This window comes from Amblyomma mixtum, chromosome 10, assembly GCF_055824585.1.
Source record: "Amblyomma mixtum isolate Tamu chromosome 10, ASM5582458v1, whole genome shotgun sequence".
NCBI lineage: Eukaryota > Metazoa > Arthropoda > Arachnida > Ixodida > Ixodidae > Amblyomma > Amblyomma mixtum.
In genome coordinates this window covers 96024326-96041552 of record NC_143021.1, presented here as the reverse complement: position 1 = coordinate 96041552, position 17227 = coordinate 96024326, and the positions used below count along the sequence as shown (strand labels likewise).

The following is a 17227-nucleotide window of genomic DNA, read 5'->3' as shown; positions in this document are numbered from 1 at the left end:
TCGGCTTGGCGTCACGTAACATTTGGCGGAGGTGCGGGCTGATCATCGCCATCCTGGTCCTGGAGGTTCGGCGGGCAGCGTCTGCCATGGTCGTTGGCCTTGCGTTCCTAATCCGCGCCGCACGGCTCTGCCCCAACCCGCCTGACCAGAACCGACCTCGCCTTTCGCCCCAGCCTCGTGCCACGCCCCGACTGCAAGACACGACGATCCTGCGGACCAGATGTTAAGCGACCCGACCGATCCGACACACGTGAGCACACAGCCCCCCTGCCGATGCGGTTTGGTGCGCCCTTGGACTTCAGCCGTGAGTTGAAGGTGAACCGTGTGCCAGAATCTCTCTGGACCAGCGTTCATCCGATCGCCTGCTCATCTCTTTCATTCTGCCGGCAAGCCTTACATCTTCTACTCTTCTTTGTTCATCCCCCCTGTCAGGTGTCAAGCCCATCGTCACGTATTTTCTTTCATCTTCACTGTTCTCTAAGTTCGCAGGATCTGGACGATCGCTCAGTAGCCCCGGGTAGTGTTACGGACTAGCAGACGACAAAGTTGGCAGTGGCGCGGCACGGAGCGCTCGCGCTATTCCTACCGCCATTAAAAACTCTTACCTTTGCCATCTGTCAACACGTCTGGTTCTTCGGCTTGCCGTCACGCAACAATATTAAGGGTGCCAGAACCTCAGTACAGATTTTCGCTCCTGTAACTTTCAGTGTTCTTTGACAGATGTTGTGCACTGGCGTTGCACGGATGCGCAGAGAGGTATTTAGATTCAAGGATATCATTTTACCTCGCCCTATCCTAGACAGCCAATTTAGCAAGTAATGAATTTCAGCTTTTACGAGCCTTCTTTGCGATGGCATATCATGCGTACATTGTGGGCCACTCCCCAATATGTTTTCACGCTTATTAAGGCATTTAAACTATTTTCTTTCCTCTTTAAAACAGCGCCGCTAGACGCGCAGCGGAATGTTGCTCATATCGTTAAGCCTAGAAGTTCCAAAGCGGTCGGCTTTAACCATTACGTAAGCGCCTTCACACTGTACGCAGCAAACGCAAATTCAGTGTGCAGGTATTTTTGCCTCCTAAAAATGGCGTTGAGGAAATAAAAGGCACAGCAAGTGCCACTTCTCGTTGTACACCCCAACCACACAGGGGTGCAATGGAGGAATATGAGAGAGAAAAAAGAAAGAGAAAAGGGGTGCCGTACAGGAGGGCTGCGGGATCATTTCAGGCACCTGGGTATCAGCAACGTGCACATATGTCGCACAGCACACGGGTGCCTTTTGCGTTCGCCTCTATCGAAACGCAATCGTTGGGGCTTGGTTTCAAGGCCTGTTAAAGTGCTTGCAAACAATTCTCATCAGGCGTGCACACCGGCGTCGGTGGTAGCATGAAATATGGGAACTCTTTTTTTTTTTTTTCCAGCTGCACTCTCGTTGTTTCCGCGCAGTTGGCAATAGATGGGTAAAAAAACAAAGTATAGTTTTCAGCGCACATACAGCAAGAAGGAAGCCGCACAACTGGGTGCCTCTTTCCTGTTGTTATATTCAGTTGTGCGGCTGCACCACAAAGTGCTTTAAGGACACTCCACCCGCTCAGCGGAAGCGGTGTAGGCCAGACTTCCAGTTTGCGACGCTCTCGTATTGAGACCACTTTATTGCGCGTGCCAGTTTTCATCGAAGGTAGCGTTGCAAATATCGTGAAAACAGACCGCAACCGCTACGGCAGACAGGAGAATCTGTGGGGTTACAACGTCATCCCCGACGTTTCAACGGAGGAAAAAAAAGGTGAGGGCTGCAGGCAGCTAATTATTTGTTGGAGAGTGTGGCCGTCAGTACGTGTGTTAGAGCAGTCTTCTTGGAATGTCTTAAGAAGGAGGATGAAGTTCGTCTCCTTTCTGAACATTGTGTGCAGCCCCCGCCTTAGAGAACTCGTTCAGATGACTTTTTCCAGGTGCCTATCGTTACTTCGCCTATATGTCTCTTTTCCTAGCACTTACGAACCGTGACGGCGATCGTCAAACGGACTGTGTTATTTCCTTGTTATCTCAGAGCCTCTGTTCGAATTGGAAGCCAATCTTTCTCGTATATATGACGCTGTTCGCTGTACACGGCCTAAGCAGAGATAGGTGAATGTTTTCCCAGCGTACTGCTCTCTAGACAGAAGTTTGCCACATGGTGGGTGCTGACAAAGCTGCCCTGAGCCATTTTGCTGCTCAGGATTTCTTAATGTTGCATGCTGTTTGCTGCGATTGTATGACAGAAGCCCTGGGATAACATTTCAGCGCACAATTTCTTGAAATCTAGACCTGTTTAACTCTAGTCTTTCTGTATAACTTCGAAAAGTGTCGCTTGGGTTCTGGTATGCAGCTTCAGTCAGAGTTAATTACATAACATCTAGTACATACGTAATACAACCAAGAATATCAATACACTGAGATTCTCAGAATTGCAGACGTAAGGTGAGGCAAGTTGAAACTAAAATATTGTGTTGTGTAGTTTTCTATAAACCGTTTTTTTTTTTTTTTTGCAGAGAGAAGAGTTTGCCTCACCACAGGTGAAATTTCGACTGCTATTCCATGGACGGTATTCCAAAAGCCATTCTTATGCACTTCACTTTTATGGACCTCAGGAAAGCAAGTTGTTTTCACATAGGGGGCGGAAATCAGCCTGGTTTTACGTCCGCTTATCTTTGAGAAAGCAATAATATGTCTGATGATTGAGTGAACATTGTAAAGCTAACAATACGTTTAGCTTTGTGTACTGCTCTTTGAGGTGATAGGCACGGCTTTTGCAGCTTTCCTGCATTTTATAGCGCCGACAATTATCACAAGCAATTCATGCAGATAAAAAAAAGTAGAACAAATGCCACCTCTTAAAACTTTTTTTCAGTCAAACTGCCTTCTGCTCAAGCTAATATTTTCGCGAGACATTGTCACGAGAAACATTGTTTAAACGAGTCTAACCGCAGTCATGTTGGTTGTTTCCTGGACGGCGGTATTATAGGCGAACGTGACGTAAGGAAGGACTTCATCCCGCGTTTTGTGCTCCCCGTCCACGTACATCGAAAGCATGTCCGAGAGAGTGTTGTTCAGACGTTCGGTCAGGCCGTTCGTCTGGTGATGGTAGGAGGTCGTTCTGCGGTGGCTCGTGCAGCTGAAGTCAAGAATATGCTGCATAAGCTCATCATTAAAGGCAGCTCCTCTGGCTGTAATGAGAACCCGTGGCAAGTACGATTTGAAGCACAAAAAATTTGGCCACATCGACAGCGGTTCCACTAGAAGGAGCGGCCTTCTCCGTGTAACGCGCGAGATAGTCTGTGGCGACTATTATCAACCGCTTTCTGGAGTTTCATATGGGGAACGGGACGAGCAAATCCATCCCGATTTGTTGGAATGTTCGGGACGGCGGGTCAGTGGGCTTGAGGAAGCCGGCGGGCTTGGCAGGAGGAACCTTGAGGCGCTGACAGTCACGACAAGGGCGAACGTAATACGTAAAGTCATCTCCAAGGCGAGGCCAGTAGTATTTTTCGCTAATCTTGGCTTGCGTTCTAGTAATGCCACGGTGGCAGGAAGCAGGTTCGTCTTGGCAGGCATTCAAAATTTCAGAGCGTAGGTTCTCGGGCACGCGAGCAAGTACTCGCGGCTGTTAGAAGATTATTTCTTTTTGAAGAGCACGCCATCACGCAGGCAGGAGGAGGATAAAGCGCACTGGAAGGCGGCAGGTATTCTGCCACTGGAACATTCAAGATACTCAATGATGTCTCGAAGGTCTGGTTTGGCGCGTTGTTGTGGAGCAAAGTCGGTAGAATTTAGGGTGGTCACAAAGGCGTCGTCGTCCCCAGCGTCGTCAGGAGCTGGTTGTGCAGGGGCATGGGAAACGCAGTCAGCGTCCAAATGCTTGTGGCCGGATATTTAGGTTAGAGAAATGTATTCCCGCTGTTGGAGACTCCATCGTGCATGGCGCTCTGAATGATCCTCTATGTTGACCACCAACAAAGTGCGTGATGATCTGTCACTACTTTGAAAGGTCGACTGTAAAGGTATGGTCGAAACTTGGAAATTGCCCGCACGATGGCGAAGCAGTCTTTTTCGGTGGAAGAGTGGTTTGCATCGGCCTTAGACAGTGCACGACTTGCGTAGGCAATTACACGATGTCTGGACCTGAAGTTGGACTGCACCGAAACCAACATTGCTGACGTCGGTGTGTGCCTCGTTGTCAGCACATCCATCAAAGTGCGCCAGAATGGGTAGTGACTGTAGGCGGTGTTGAAGCTCTAGGAACATGTTACAATATTCTTAACAGCGCCAAAAAGGGAAAAGACAAAATAAACGGACAGTAAAAGTGCCATTCGCTTGTTGGTACATGTTACAATATTTTTAACAGCGCAAAAAAAGGGCACGCACACAGAAAGAGACAGAAAGAAACGGACAGTAAGAGCGCCATGCACCAAATTCTATTGCAGCGCTCTAGGTACGCTTGTTGCAGCGCTTCCCACTGGAACGTTTAGAGAAGTTTTTCACAAAGCGGCGGTAATCCGCACATAGTCCAATGAAACGCTGAACTTCTAATTCTGCGGCGGCGAGAAATTCGGGATGGCGACGGTTTCCTCAGGATCCGGAAAGACCCCTTCGTGGTTCAGGAGGTGGCACAAAAAACTTCAACTCCTCCGAACCAAAGTAACACTTCTCGGCTTTTAGACTTATTCCACAGATGATATGGCCTTCAGCACCGCCTCGAGACGACGAAGGTGTTTGTCAAAATGTAGGACGAAAACGATCACATCGTCCAACTATACGAGGCAAGTGTGCCATTTCAGGTCCGCGAGGACTGTGTCCATAAGCCTCTGAAATTTCCTGGGGCGAAGTAAGCCCAAATGACATGACCTGAAACTCCTACAACACGTCTGAAGTGATGAATGCCGTCTTCTCGTGGTTCATCTTGTCTACCGCTATTTCCTAGTACCCAGACTTCAAATCCATGGTGGATAAATACTTGGGGTTGCATAAACGATACAAAGCGTCGTCACTTCTGCGCAAAGGGTAAACGTCCTTTTTAGTGATGTTACACAGTCGCTGGTAATCAACGCAGAACCGCAATTTTCCGTCTTTATTTCTATACGAGCACGACAGGTGCGGCCCAGGGGCTCCGAGACGCTAGAATGACGTCGTTATCAAGCATTTCCTTAACTTGCGTGCTTATAGCGGCGCGTTCTCTAAAGAGAACACGGTAGGGTGACTCTCGCAGTGGTTGTGCCGTGTCTTTGGTAATAATGCGATGTGTAGCAAGGTGCATACTGCCGACGCGCGGAGATTATGCAAATGTGTGTCTGTAGCGATTGAACAGGTCGCGCAGCATGCCTTGTTGCTGTTGCGGCAATGTCTCATTAATGTCGTACTTAACATCGACTATGTCCTCTGGTTCCCATCGCGAAGCACGAGTAAGGCTTTATGCGCACTGAGTATCAGGGACGGCATCTATGTAAGCGACAATCGTCCCTTTCTTCAGGTGCCGGTGCTCACTGCTGAAATTAATCAGGAGTACATCCACTTTGCCGTCTTCCAGAAACGCTACCGCCCGAGGTACTGCAATACCGCGGTTGAGAAGGAAAAGCTGTTTACTCTCGACTATACCTTCAGTGTCTCGAATTGTATGTCAACCGACAGTCACCAGTATACTGGAGCGGAGAGGAAGGTCACTTGCTCTTCAAGCACCGACGGGAGGGAATCTGTGGTTTCAATGGCATTCTCTGTCGAAAACTGGATGGAGTCTGACTGCAGGTGGATGGTGGCGCCGTTATCCGTTAGGAAGTCCATACCCAGCAGAATATCACGATAGCAAGCAGCTAGGACAACAAACTTTTCTGGTGTAAGATGGCTACTGGGATGGTTAGAGGCACTGAGCGCCGGTGGCCCGTAGACACGGAGGTCGAGCGCCGAGAGCACACACCCAAAGCGATGGCAATGCCGCTGAACACAACAGTCAGAAGTTCGTCGTCGTCTTCACATGAATAGGTACTTCTTCGTCGTTACAACTGCCCCCCCCCCCTCCCCCCCCCCCCCCCCCGGGGGAGGGCAGGAGCCATCCTGGCGACTTACGGCGTAGGTGAGAGGGCCGGATCATAATGCGGCTTAAGGCGCTGGACGTGAACAGCCTCGCGTCCTTGCCGGCGAAGATCAGGAGACGGCATCAGCGGTTCCACCACGTAATTAACAGGCGAGGTGCGTTCCGCAACTCGGTAGGGGTCGTGAAACTTTGCGAGAAGTTTCGAGGAGAGGCCCGGAGTACTGGATGCAATCCAGAGCCACACGAGGCTACCAGAGGAAAAGTTCGGGGACGTGTGATGGCAGTCGTGGCGGGATTTTTGACGGTATTGGGCCTCAGTTGTGAGGGAACGGGCGATTTGGCGACACTCTTCTGCGTGTCGTGCAGCTTGCGAAATAGGAGTACACTCAGATGCGTTAGGCTGGTATGGGAGAATGGTATCGAGCGGAGCAGAAAGATGGCGGCCGTAAAGAAGATAGAACGAGGAGAAGCCGGTAGTAGACTGCGTTGCGGTGTTGTAGGTGTACGTCACATACGGAAGGACGAGCTCCCAATTGGAATGGTCTGATGAGACGTATATAGAGAGCATGTCGCCGAGTGTACGGTTAAATCTTTCTGTAAGGCCGTTTGTTTGTGGATGATAGGCGGAGCTTGTTCAGTGAATAATGTTGCACTTCCGGAGCAGGGCTTTCACAACTTCCGATACGAAAACGCGTCCTCTCTCACTCAGCAGTTCGCGCGGTGCACCGTGGCGAAGAATGAACCGTCGCAAAATGAAGGAGTCTACGTCAGACGCTGAGGCGGACGGAAGGGCAGCGGTTTCTGCATACCTCGTCAAGTGGTCAACTGCGACGATAGCCCAACGGTTACCAGCTGCAGTGTAGGGAAGAGGTCCATAAAAATCAATGCCTACGTGGTCGAAGGGGCGCGGTGGGCAAGGTAGCGTCTGCAACTCGCCTGCAGAATGGAGAGCAGGGGTTTGCGATGTTGGCAGGGCAGACATGAGCGGATGTACTTGAGTATGAAGTTATACATGGCGCGCCAGTAGTAACCCAGCCGGATCCGACTGTATGTTTTGAGGACTCCTGCGTGTCTGCATTGTGGGTCAGCGTGGAAATAATCGCAGACTTGCGAACGAAGGTGGCGAGGAACAACTAATAACAACTTGCGACCATCTGCGCTGTGGTTGTGGCGGTAAAGAACATTGCCACGAATGGCGAAGTGAGGAGCTTGGCGACGGAGAGCGCGTGATGAAGAAGCCGCCGAAGGTTTAGAGAGGAAATCAAGCAGAGACCCAATCCAAGCGTCCATGCGCTGCGCTGAAGGCATGTCGTTCATGTGAAGCAACGGAGGCGAGTCTTCGAGTGTTGAAAGGCCGGCGAGATCAACCGGAAGGGGGCAGCGAGAAAGGGCGTCGGCATCTTTGTGCTTGAGTGCGGTGCGATAAACTACGCGGGCGTCGTATTCCTGCATACGAAGAGCCCATCTTGCAAGGCGGCCGGAGGGGTCTTTCAGGGAGGATAGCAGCAAAGCCCGTGGTGGTCCGTCACGACGTCAAAGGGACGACCATAGAGATAAGGGCGAAATTTGGTAAGAGTCCAAACGATAGCCAAACACTCTTTTTCCGTTACTGAGTAACTGGACTCTGCCTTGGTCAGGGTGCGGTTTGCCTAGGCGACAACGTACTCAACAAAGCCAGGTTTGCGCTGCGCGAGTACAGCTCCGAGACCAACACTACTGGCGTCGGTGTGAACCTCGGTAGGGGCCGTCGGGTCGAAATGGCGCAGGAGAGGTGGTGCGGTGAGGATGCGGCGTAAGGTATAAAACGCATGGTCGCATGCGGGTGACCACTGTGAAAAGTCGGAGCTGCTGGATAGGAGTTGTGTTAAAGGGGCAGCAATCGATGCAAAGTTTCGAATAATCTACGAAAGTAGGTATTTTTGCGGAAACTTCGTCGTCGTCCTCGCCTAATTAGGAACTTCTTCGTCGTTACACTAGGAAGGTTTGCCCTTGTACCGTGACCCTCGCCGTGCAAGTTCCTATCGGCGTAATCAAATATCCTCTAGCGGTACGCAACTGCGGGCCGTCCCAAGCTGTCATAACCTTTCTAAGCACAGCGGCGAATTGTCCACTGAGTACAGAATAATCGGCACCAGTGTCAACTAAAACAGTTATGGTGGTGCCATCTATTGAAACGTCTAAATCGGCCGGCAGTGGCGTCTTGCGGCACAGTCGAGGAGGCCGATCGTGGCTTTGGTGCGTCGAAGGGATGCGGCGTCGAAGAGCACCGTCGTGATTACGAAGCGCGGGTTGTCGGCTTGTCTTAACATGCTGTCGTTCATGGGTCATCGGGATCGGTGTGTTGCTCGGCATTGGTGGTGTGTCTGGTGGCGTTGCAGGGTCTTAGACTTCTCGTCGAGCAACCGCACTTCCAAAGGCTGCCGCGTCTAGTTTCCCGTTCTAGACTGGACCTGGTCGCTGGGTCCCAGCAAACTGTAGCGGCGCGGAGATGATCGGGAGATGCGACGCTGGCCGGAGTACGCGTGGGAGATGCAACCTGCGATCTCCCGTGCTCGCTCGCCAGGCAGCGGACGGGAAGCACCGAAGGGAAACCTCGAAGACACATCTCATTGTATGGCCAGCGGAGCCAGATGTGCCCTGGTTTCCCGCAATGGTAGCACAAGGGCCGCTTGTCCGGGGTTCTCCAGACGTCAGTTCTGCGAGGCCTACGTCGGTGGACAATGTTCGACTGGGAAGATGGAAGCTGAGGAGCGGGTGGCGTAGGTGGTTTGTATCGTGGGGTCGAGGCCGTAATGAAACGGCTTGCGGCGGCAGCATAACTCAATGCTTGTGGCGGCGGTGGAGTGGCTGCCGGAAGCTGCGACGTAGCGAATGCTTGTTCGACCTCCTCGCGAATGACGTCTGTAAATAACATCCATAAAGCCTTCGCCAGCTCTTCCGTCACAATGGCTCGAATGACCTCACGCAGTGGTTTATTTATTTATTTATTTATTTATTTATTTATTTATTTATTTATTTATTTATTTATTTATTTATTTATTTATTTATTTATTTATTTATCCTAAGGACCCAGAAGAGGGCATTACATAGGGGGGGAATGATTAAAAGAAAGCACACATAACAAATCAACTCATAACAAATGATGGTAAATATACAGAAGGCAGAGTTTGGGTAACATTTGGTTAAGTGCAGTACAACACATTGAAACCGCAAAATTCAACACGTTCAAACAAGTGAGTAATAATTAGGGCAAAATAGTAACTAAAAATGCAATGGCACACAAAAGAGGCTCTACTGAGGCTATGGAGGTTCCCTCAGTAGGGGCGCAGATCATCGATACGCTGGTGCGCTCGTAATGACGTGCCCGCCTGTCGTGTGATTTCTCAATGGATGTTCCTGTTGGTTTTGTTGAGTATGCAGGGTGACCAGATCTTTGGGAGCCGGAGATTGAGTGGATATGGCGCAAAGCCAACGAAACGACACAAAACAGTCAAGCTGCCACTTTTATTACCACAGAGCGAAAAAAAGGTGAAACAGCGTCGGCGCACCAACGGATACAACCTGCGTACTCTCCTTCATTGTCATGGTGCAAGGTCTTCATCTTCCTGTTGTGCAGATTTTCCGCCATTCGTCTGTACTGGTCAAACTTCTCAAGCACTTACTTCGCTTTTCGTCTTCATGGGGTACAAAACAGTATATCGTGAGTAGTCGTTTGTGAAGGTAACAACGTAACTGGAGCCCCTTTCAGCCATTGGTGTGATTTTTCCAACCACATATGAATGCACCAGCTCCAGTGGAACCTCAGCCCGTGTTGCCTCGCCCTTTGGGAACCTTCTTCGCCTTAGCTTTCCCAGACAACATGTGTCACATTTGTCCTTCATAGGGTCTTCCCTAGCCCCGCAGATGCGTCGAACAGCATCCTGATGAAGATGGCCTAGTCGTCTGTGCCACAACGCTATGACTTTTGTGTTTGCCATCTTCGTCGACATTATTTCTTCTTTAACACAGTACAGTCCTCCTCCTCGAGTTGCAGTAAGAATCAGCTCACCGGTGTCATTTGTAACTTCGGCTTTCCCCCGGCGAACGTCACGTGCAAACCTCGCTGTTCAATTCTTCCGACTGATAGTAGGTTGCTGTTCAACTCGGGCACATAAACGGCCATCTTCTAGCGTGATGAATGACCCACCACACTCTTCAGTTTGTTGAATTTGAACTCTCCCTTTCCCCATGCCCATGACACTCATGGATTCTTTGTTTGCAGTTTACACTCCTGACTCTCATGGCTTCAAGGCAGTGACCTTTCCCTTGTGAGATGTCATGTGATCTGTATCAAGATGCAAGACATGAGGAGGCGCTGTTATAGCATTTCTGGCACATACAGCCACCTGTTTTGCAATCTTTGCCTGTGATGAGTCAGTGCCTGTGTCAGTTCATCCCCTTCGTCTCGAAATTGGTGACAATCTTTGGCTATATAATCAATTTTATTACAAGCAAAACATCGCGCCTTCTTCTTTTGCATACTTGAGGTGCATTGACGAACCTTCCCGTACTTCTTGACAGTGAGTTAATGATTCACCTTCACATTTGTTTGCTTGTTATCAGTCTTTAATCGAGCTTTAGTGACCAGGGCCCTCGACTGATTCTCTTCGTCGCATGACCAATCTTCATCACGACGCAGCTTTCGCTTTTCTTCGATCAGCATCCTTGTCTTTCAATGCTTTGGTCGAGAGGGTTTCATCACTTTGCTCCAAATTCAGAATGAGCTGTTCATAAGTGTCAGGAAGGCCCATTAGCATCACTAATGCAACCTCTCTGTCTGTAAATGGGTAGCGTGCACTTGACAACTTCCTATGCAGCACCATCAACCTTCCTACGTAATCTTGCATTGACTCGTCTCTGTTCATTTTTACAATGACAAAATTGCGCATCAGCTGCAGTATTTGCGTGCATTTCCTGCAGCGTCTTCCAGGCTTTTTTTGCAGTTCTGCAAGTCCCTATGTCATCCAGGTAGGTGTCGTCGATGATAAGGAACAGAAATGTCAAGGCCTTGTTGGCAGTCTGCTTCTCTCGCTAGTTAATTTCTCTATTAGAGGATCCAGGGTCGATCGCTTCCCAGCATCCGTTCTGTATGAGAGCAGCTCTTGCCCGTATCGACCATGTGTGATAGTTATCTGATGACAACTTTGGCAGTCTAAACTCGTCTAATGCCCACGTGTTCGCTGATCCTCGAAAGCAAGAGGGACAATGGACTTCTTAGGAGCTGTTTCTCAGCGCACGCCAAAACGTTTTGTCGGTCACTTCTCGAGAAATTTCGCAACTAACATCCACTGAAAAGATTTTGTCAGTCACTTCTTCTTGACAATTTTGCCGTACTCACGCCGGACGAGTCGAAGCGTCTTCTTTACACTTCCAACGTGGAGCCTGCAGCAACGCCGGTGTCGCGTGACGGTCCGTCTTTACAAAATAAACGCACTTCTCATATATCGTCACGGGCACACAGCAATTGTCAGTCACTTGTCCCCGACAGTTTCACAATTCTCACTCCTGACTAAACTTCCGAGGACATCGGCACGACGGAGTGAAGGCGGTGTAGCTTGACGTTTTCTGCTTCAACGTGGTCGCACCTTTTCATCACTGAATCAAGGCAATCCGTCTCAATTCTTCCAAAAATGCGGTCGATGCATAGTCCTGAGCCCACAACCTGTTGGTTTTGTTGAATACGCAGGGCGGCCAGATCTTTGGGAGTCGCGGAGTGAGCGGATTTGTTACGAAGCCAAGGAAACGACACACAACTGTCAAGCTGCCATTTTTGTATTAACACAGAGCAAAGAAAAGGTGAAACTGCGACGGTGCACCAACGAATACACGGCGCCATCTCATGAGTGGCCATAACACTACTAACAGTTGCTTCCTTGATGAAGTCATTTACTGTTGCGGGTGAACTTGAAACCAGGCCTACAAAAAGCTGCTCCTTTGCACCCTTCATCAGCAACCGCACCTTCATTTCCTCCTACATGCTTGGGTCTGTGCGACGGAAGAGGCGTGTCATATCTTCCACGTACGCCATCACACTCCCGTTTGGAAGTTGGATCTGATTCTGTAGAAGAAGGTCGGCTTTCTCCTTGCGAAACGTACAGGTGAACGCCTGGAGAAATTATGTTTTGAACGTCTCCCATGTTCGGAGGCCAGATTCACGGGTTACGTACTATGTCCTAGCAGAGACTTCGAGAGAAAAATAGACATGTCGTAGCTTTAAGTACCCGTCGCAAGAATATAATGTGGCCACCCTGTCGAACTGCTCCAGCCAGTCTTCGGCGTCCTCGTGAGGTAGGCCGTGGAAACGCGGCGGATCGCGTTGTTGGTGGAGAAGAACTGGCGCCGTTGATGCTGGAGGATTCGTTGTAGCAGCGCCGGCACTCCTTGTTGACTTGAGGTTGGGGATCAGCCCGAACTCAGGACATAGGCCTTGTAGTCGGCGGCTGCCCTGGTGAACACGCGTGTCTACCTCGGGTGGTCGACCTCTGGTTGAATCGCGGCTTGATGGGGGCGTCCGGTACATGAAAGATCTACCCCACTCCTCCAACAGATGTCACGTCGGTGTAAACGCGCGCTAACGCACTAGGCGGTTGGGAAGACTTCCGAGAACGTCGGCGGCAGACATCGATCGAGAACTTCGTTGTCCTCTCTTTTACAGTCCTCACGTCGTCGTCTTCAGTAGCGCTAGCGTCAATATTACACGAAGAACGCCTGAGGAAACTGGACAATAACATGTGGGCAGCTGTGGCATCTAAATACTAATGCATAAAGAGCGGTGATACGAATTTTGCAAAAGATCTTGGAAAGTAACCAGTAAGTATCCGCACGGGGACGGAGAAAGAAAGAGCATTAACGAACAGGTAAAAAACGGGGGATGTAAGAGCGGGATCAATTCAACGCAAAAGAATGATTGTGTAGAACTATATCGATACCAGAAAAGTCACATCAGGAAGAAATCGTACTATGATAACTCCAGAGCCAATGCCCTACTCGTTGAAGCCAGGTCAGGGTGTCTTAGAACGCTCTGCTACAAATATAAATTTAACGAAGCAGGGATCACATGGGATGTATGTGGTGAATGTGTATAAACAATTCAGCACCTCATGCTCGAATGTGATGGCATCCATCTGCACGTCGGTTCGCGCATAGTCACTCTTCCTGAGGCCTTCGGGTTTACAGATACGCGTAATCATGAATGTTGCGTGGAAGCTAGGAAAAGGCAATTGGAAGATTGGTGGCTCAAAAGCTGAGAGGTGACATAATGTTCAAGTATAGGACTGAAAACGCATTAAAAGAAAATTGCTCTAAAAGACATAAACAAAAATAAAGAAAGAAAGCAAAGCCTGGCGAAAACTAGCTACACCTCGTTTCAAAGGGGACGCTCCTGTCTTCCATACATCCAACAACCCATGGTTAGGTTACATTCAACAGAAATTCCATAGAAAGTGGTGCAGAGCTTCCGTTCTAGCTTCTGGCAGAGCCGTGCACGCGACATGCGGAGATACTGGCTTCGGATCTGATCGGCGGCAGTTCATTTTTTTTCGTCTTTCTTTATCAATTGTAAGTTATAAAAGTTTACACAGCAGTTTTCCCATTCATAAAGTCACATTATCCTTCGCTTTCATCAATTTCAGTGACCCTGCTTTGTGGCCTTAACACATTGTCGTTATAAACTGTAATGAAAGGGAGATTAGGTTTGCTTACCTATTCACCACGCAAGAAAACCATAGGCATGAGCATATTTGCTCTACGTTATCTCAAAAAGACAAATATACAAAATTTGTTCTCGACTTTTAACTGAAATAATCACATGATACTGTTTACTTCAGTGTCATTTTTCAATACACTGCTCATATTAAATAAATGATCTGGATGACAATATTCCGTTGAACAATGCTTCACGCTGCACTTGCTACTAACGCTTATTCGAACACTAGTTTTTTTGTACATATGAGTGGCTTCCTAAAATTGTATAATATTCTGTTATTGGTCTGTTTTGTACTCATTGACTTTGTTATCATTAAGTGTTCACTAAAACTCACAGTTGCTCCAGAGGCACTACATACTTCTTAACAGGAAGCCTGTGGGCAGTTTTGCGGTGTCGCAGGCAAGCCATTTGTACCAAAAAGCAAAAAAAAAAGAATTTAATTAACTAAAACATAGATCGAGAAACCCCAATGTCGCCAGGATTGCCGTAGTGTAGAATTCATTGTCACATATCTGGCTTGGCAGACACAAAGGGCGATGAGCTACGCGAATACAAATTTGTCCGAAAATCCTGGTAGCCTTCGGGTTTTTCATCCCTCTGAAAAGCACAGCCAATGGTTGGGCCGTGTCCTAGATCGGCAAGATCATTACTTCACAGAGTGCCGCGGATTACCAGACGGTTTACCAACGAAAAGAAATTTTCGCTTGTCCTTTGAATTTTTTCTTTGGGTCCGCAACTTTTTGCCGTCTTTTTGCTGTATGAATCGTCGCTAGCTCATCTAACTCAATGTCCTGATGGAGTGATGAAAGCTGACATGATTTGGCGAGCTTACAACTACAAGAGCAGAACGTTGGGCCAGTTGGTGTAGCGACACATTCAAGAAAACTTTGCGCAGAATAACACAAGACGTAGGGAGAAACGCGTTCACACACACGAGCGCAAACTTGCAACTGTATTTTCTGAAACGATGCATCGCCTTAAGAAGCAGAAAGGGCGCAAGCGTACAATAGCCAGTGCAACACCTGTGGTAGCACATTGATACAGAAAGTAGATTGAGGTTAAAAGTAACCTCGCCCGCTCCACTAAAGTACCGCGGGTGGCACATTGATACAGCAAATATATACAGCAGTGATAGGAACAAGGCAAATAAAACTCAACGAAAATGCCCAGAAAGCAGGAAGAAGAAAGCGGGTTATCGCCGGCGAAGAAAATCAAGTTCTTTTTTGAGAAGGGCTACCGATGTCTTACTCACGCAGCCTTCCGTAGTAGATATCTCGAGGGCCTCGACAATTTCCCGGTGCACCCTTTCGGAAGCTCGCTCGATAACCAACGTAGAATGGAGGAGAGGGCAACACTGCTGTTTTATCTTCTTATTCCTGTCTATGTAGTGTTTGCATTTAAGGCAATGCAATGGCAGGTTCGAGCCTCCGTTTGAGCCCAAGGATTTGGCACGCTCTCTGAGCCTGTTATTTTGACAGCGCCGGGCTGGCCTATGTACACACCCACACCCGAGTGGAACCTTATACACCACTCCAACAGTGCAGGGCACAAACTAGGTTTGGTGTTTCGTGACACATTTGTTCTTCATTGCTCTCTTACCCTGAGGCGGGACAATTTAAAAGGAGCTGTAAAAACAACATCAACTCCGAACTTGTTGGCCATCCTTTTGACATTGTGCAATAGTTTGTGCACATATGGGAGGACTTGAAACGGCCTTTTTTCTCTTGCCAGCGTGAGGTGAGGAACATCGACGGCCCTCTTAAGCCTTCTAAATTGTCTAAGCAATGGCTACGCTACAGAAACTAATACTCAACTCGGGAATCCAGCTCACTCCAAACGTTCAACCTGGTGGTCAAAACTGGATTCGACCCTGTGCCTGCACGACTTGGAAAGGGCTGATATCAGACAAGAAGATGCAATGCCACGTTTTACACACGTTGCACTACTCCCACACATGTTGCACTGGCTATCGTACGCTTGCGCTCTTTCTGCTTCTCAAGGCAACGTATCGTTTCCGAAAATACAGTTGCAACTTGTGTGTGTACGTGTTTCTCCCTTCGTCTGGTGTTATTCTGCGCAAAGTTTTCTTGAATATATTACTACTAGACTCTGTATCATTACGCGTGGCTATCATAAACTACGGGGAACAAAAATAAACTAGTAGTAAAATAGTAAAAGAGGTACTATAAAAATGTGGTGCCATTATATTCGTCCAAACCGGGTAATAAGTCCTCTCATAGCAAAAGCTCCCTGCTTGATGAACGAATAATACGAGGGCAATATCCAGTGCAAAAAGGCAAGACCTTGCGTCGATACCTATTAGACCATTCTGTTTACTTTCGGAGTGCCTTTACCTTCCCCTGCGTACATTTATTTCATCTGTTTCGTCCTTCAGGTGTGGTTAGTTGTTAGCACAAAAAGCAACTCTGGTTGGTACATCCATACATGCTGTGCTTGCAAAGCCACACTCTGGTTAATTGATATTTTCACCTTTCCATCTCAAATTCATTCGGGTCATATTTTTTTACGTGGATACTTTTGTTGCCGTGCGCTCTTCTGCATTCGATAAAAAATGCCTCCAAGTGAATAAAATACAGCATCTTTTCATCTGACACGCGGCGTGCCGTATACAGGTGCCTGCTTGCGCGAGCGGAGCGTGAACAAGAACGACGGCTCAGAAAAGAAGCACGAAGCGTGCCTATTTCATCGAACACACAGGACGACGCAAGAAACACGGCGGCCGCGGTCTTCGCTGGCTTGCGCCGGGCTTGCTGGGGCCGCAGACATTTCCCGGCGAACCTGTGTTGCGGCAATGGGAAGAGCGTCCACAAAGGCCCTCGTTCTCGGATTGGTTGTGGCTGCTGCTGCCTTCGCCCACATCGGCATTCTTAGCCACTCTCGCTTCTACCCACAGGTGCGTAAATGTGTATACAAGAGCTACAGTTGACAGTATTTCATTTGAGTGCATTCATGATTTATATGCCACAACGCACAGACCGGTGGGTTTTACGATCCTAAGTAATATGAAACAGCAAGGTTACGTAATGTCTGAGCTCTGAAAAGAGATCGCTTGAAGTATTGCCAGCTGGTGTCATTTTAGAGCAGAATGGAAGCACCGGAGCCGCTCTGGCACAATAAAATTTAGGCTCAATGCCCCGCAGTCCATTCGATGTCTTATTTTATTTGATAGAAGCTTCCGCCTGTTTTCCTTAAACGCTGTACTTGTTTCTGAATAATGAACGTTATAGGTTTGACAAGACCACAAGGGTTCTCGGTTGCTATGGGGTGTTGCTGGCATTATGATAGTTCTTTCGGAACCGAATTATCCGGAAAGCCACGCAACTAAGTCGCGATGCTGTGAAGAATGACAAGTCAAATCGCACGTTCTTAATGTAGCAAATTCCGATTCGTCAGATCTGCT

The 17227-nt window shown here is 48.5% G+C and overlaps 1 pseudogene across 1 annotated transcript in view; it reads left to right on the top strand.

Moving 5' to 3' along the window:
• The first annotated feature begins 273 nt into the window (after positions 1–273).
• LOC149326476 (carbohydrate sulfotransferase 10-like) overlaps positions 274–17227 on the top strand; it is a 65999-nt pseudogene continuing 49045 nt past the window's right edge. Inside the window, exons 1-4 of the transcript XR_016286532.1 lie at positions 274–315; positions 1684–1784; positions 2530–2553; positions 16440–16720. The product of XR_016286532.1 is annotated as a carbohydrate sulfotransferase 10-like (transcript). The remainder of the gene's footprint in view (positions 316–1683; positions 1785–2529; positions 2554–16439; positions 16721–17227) is intronic.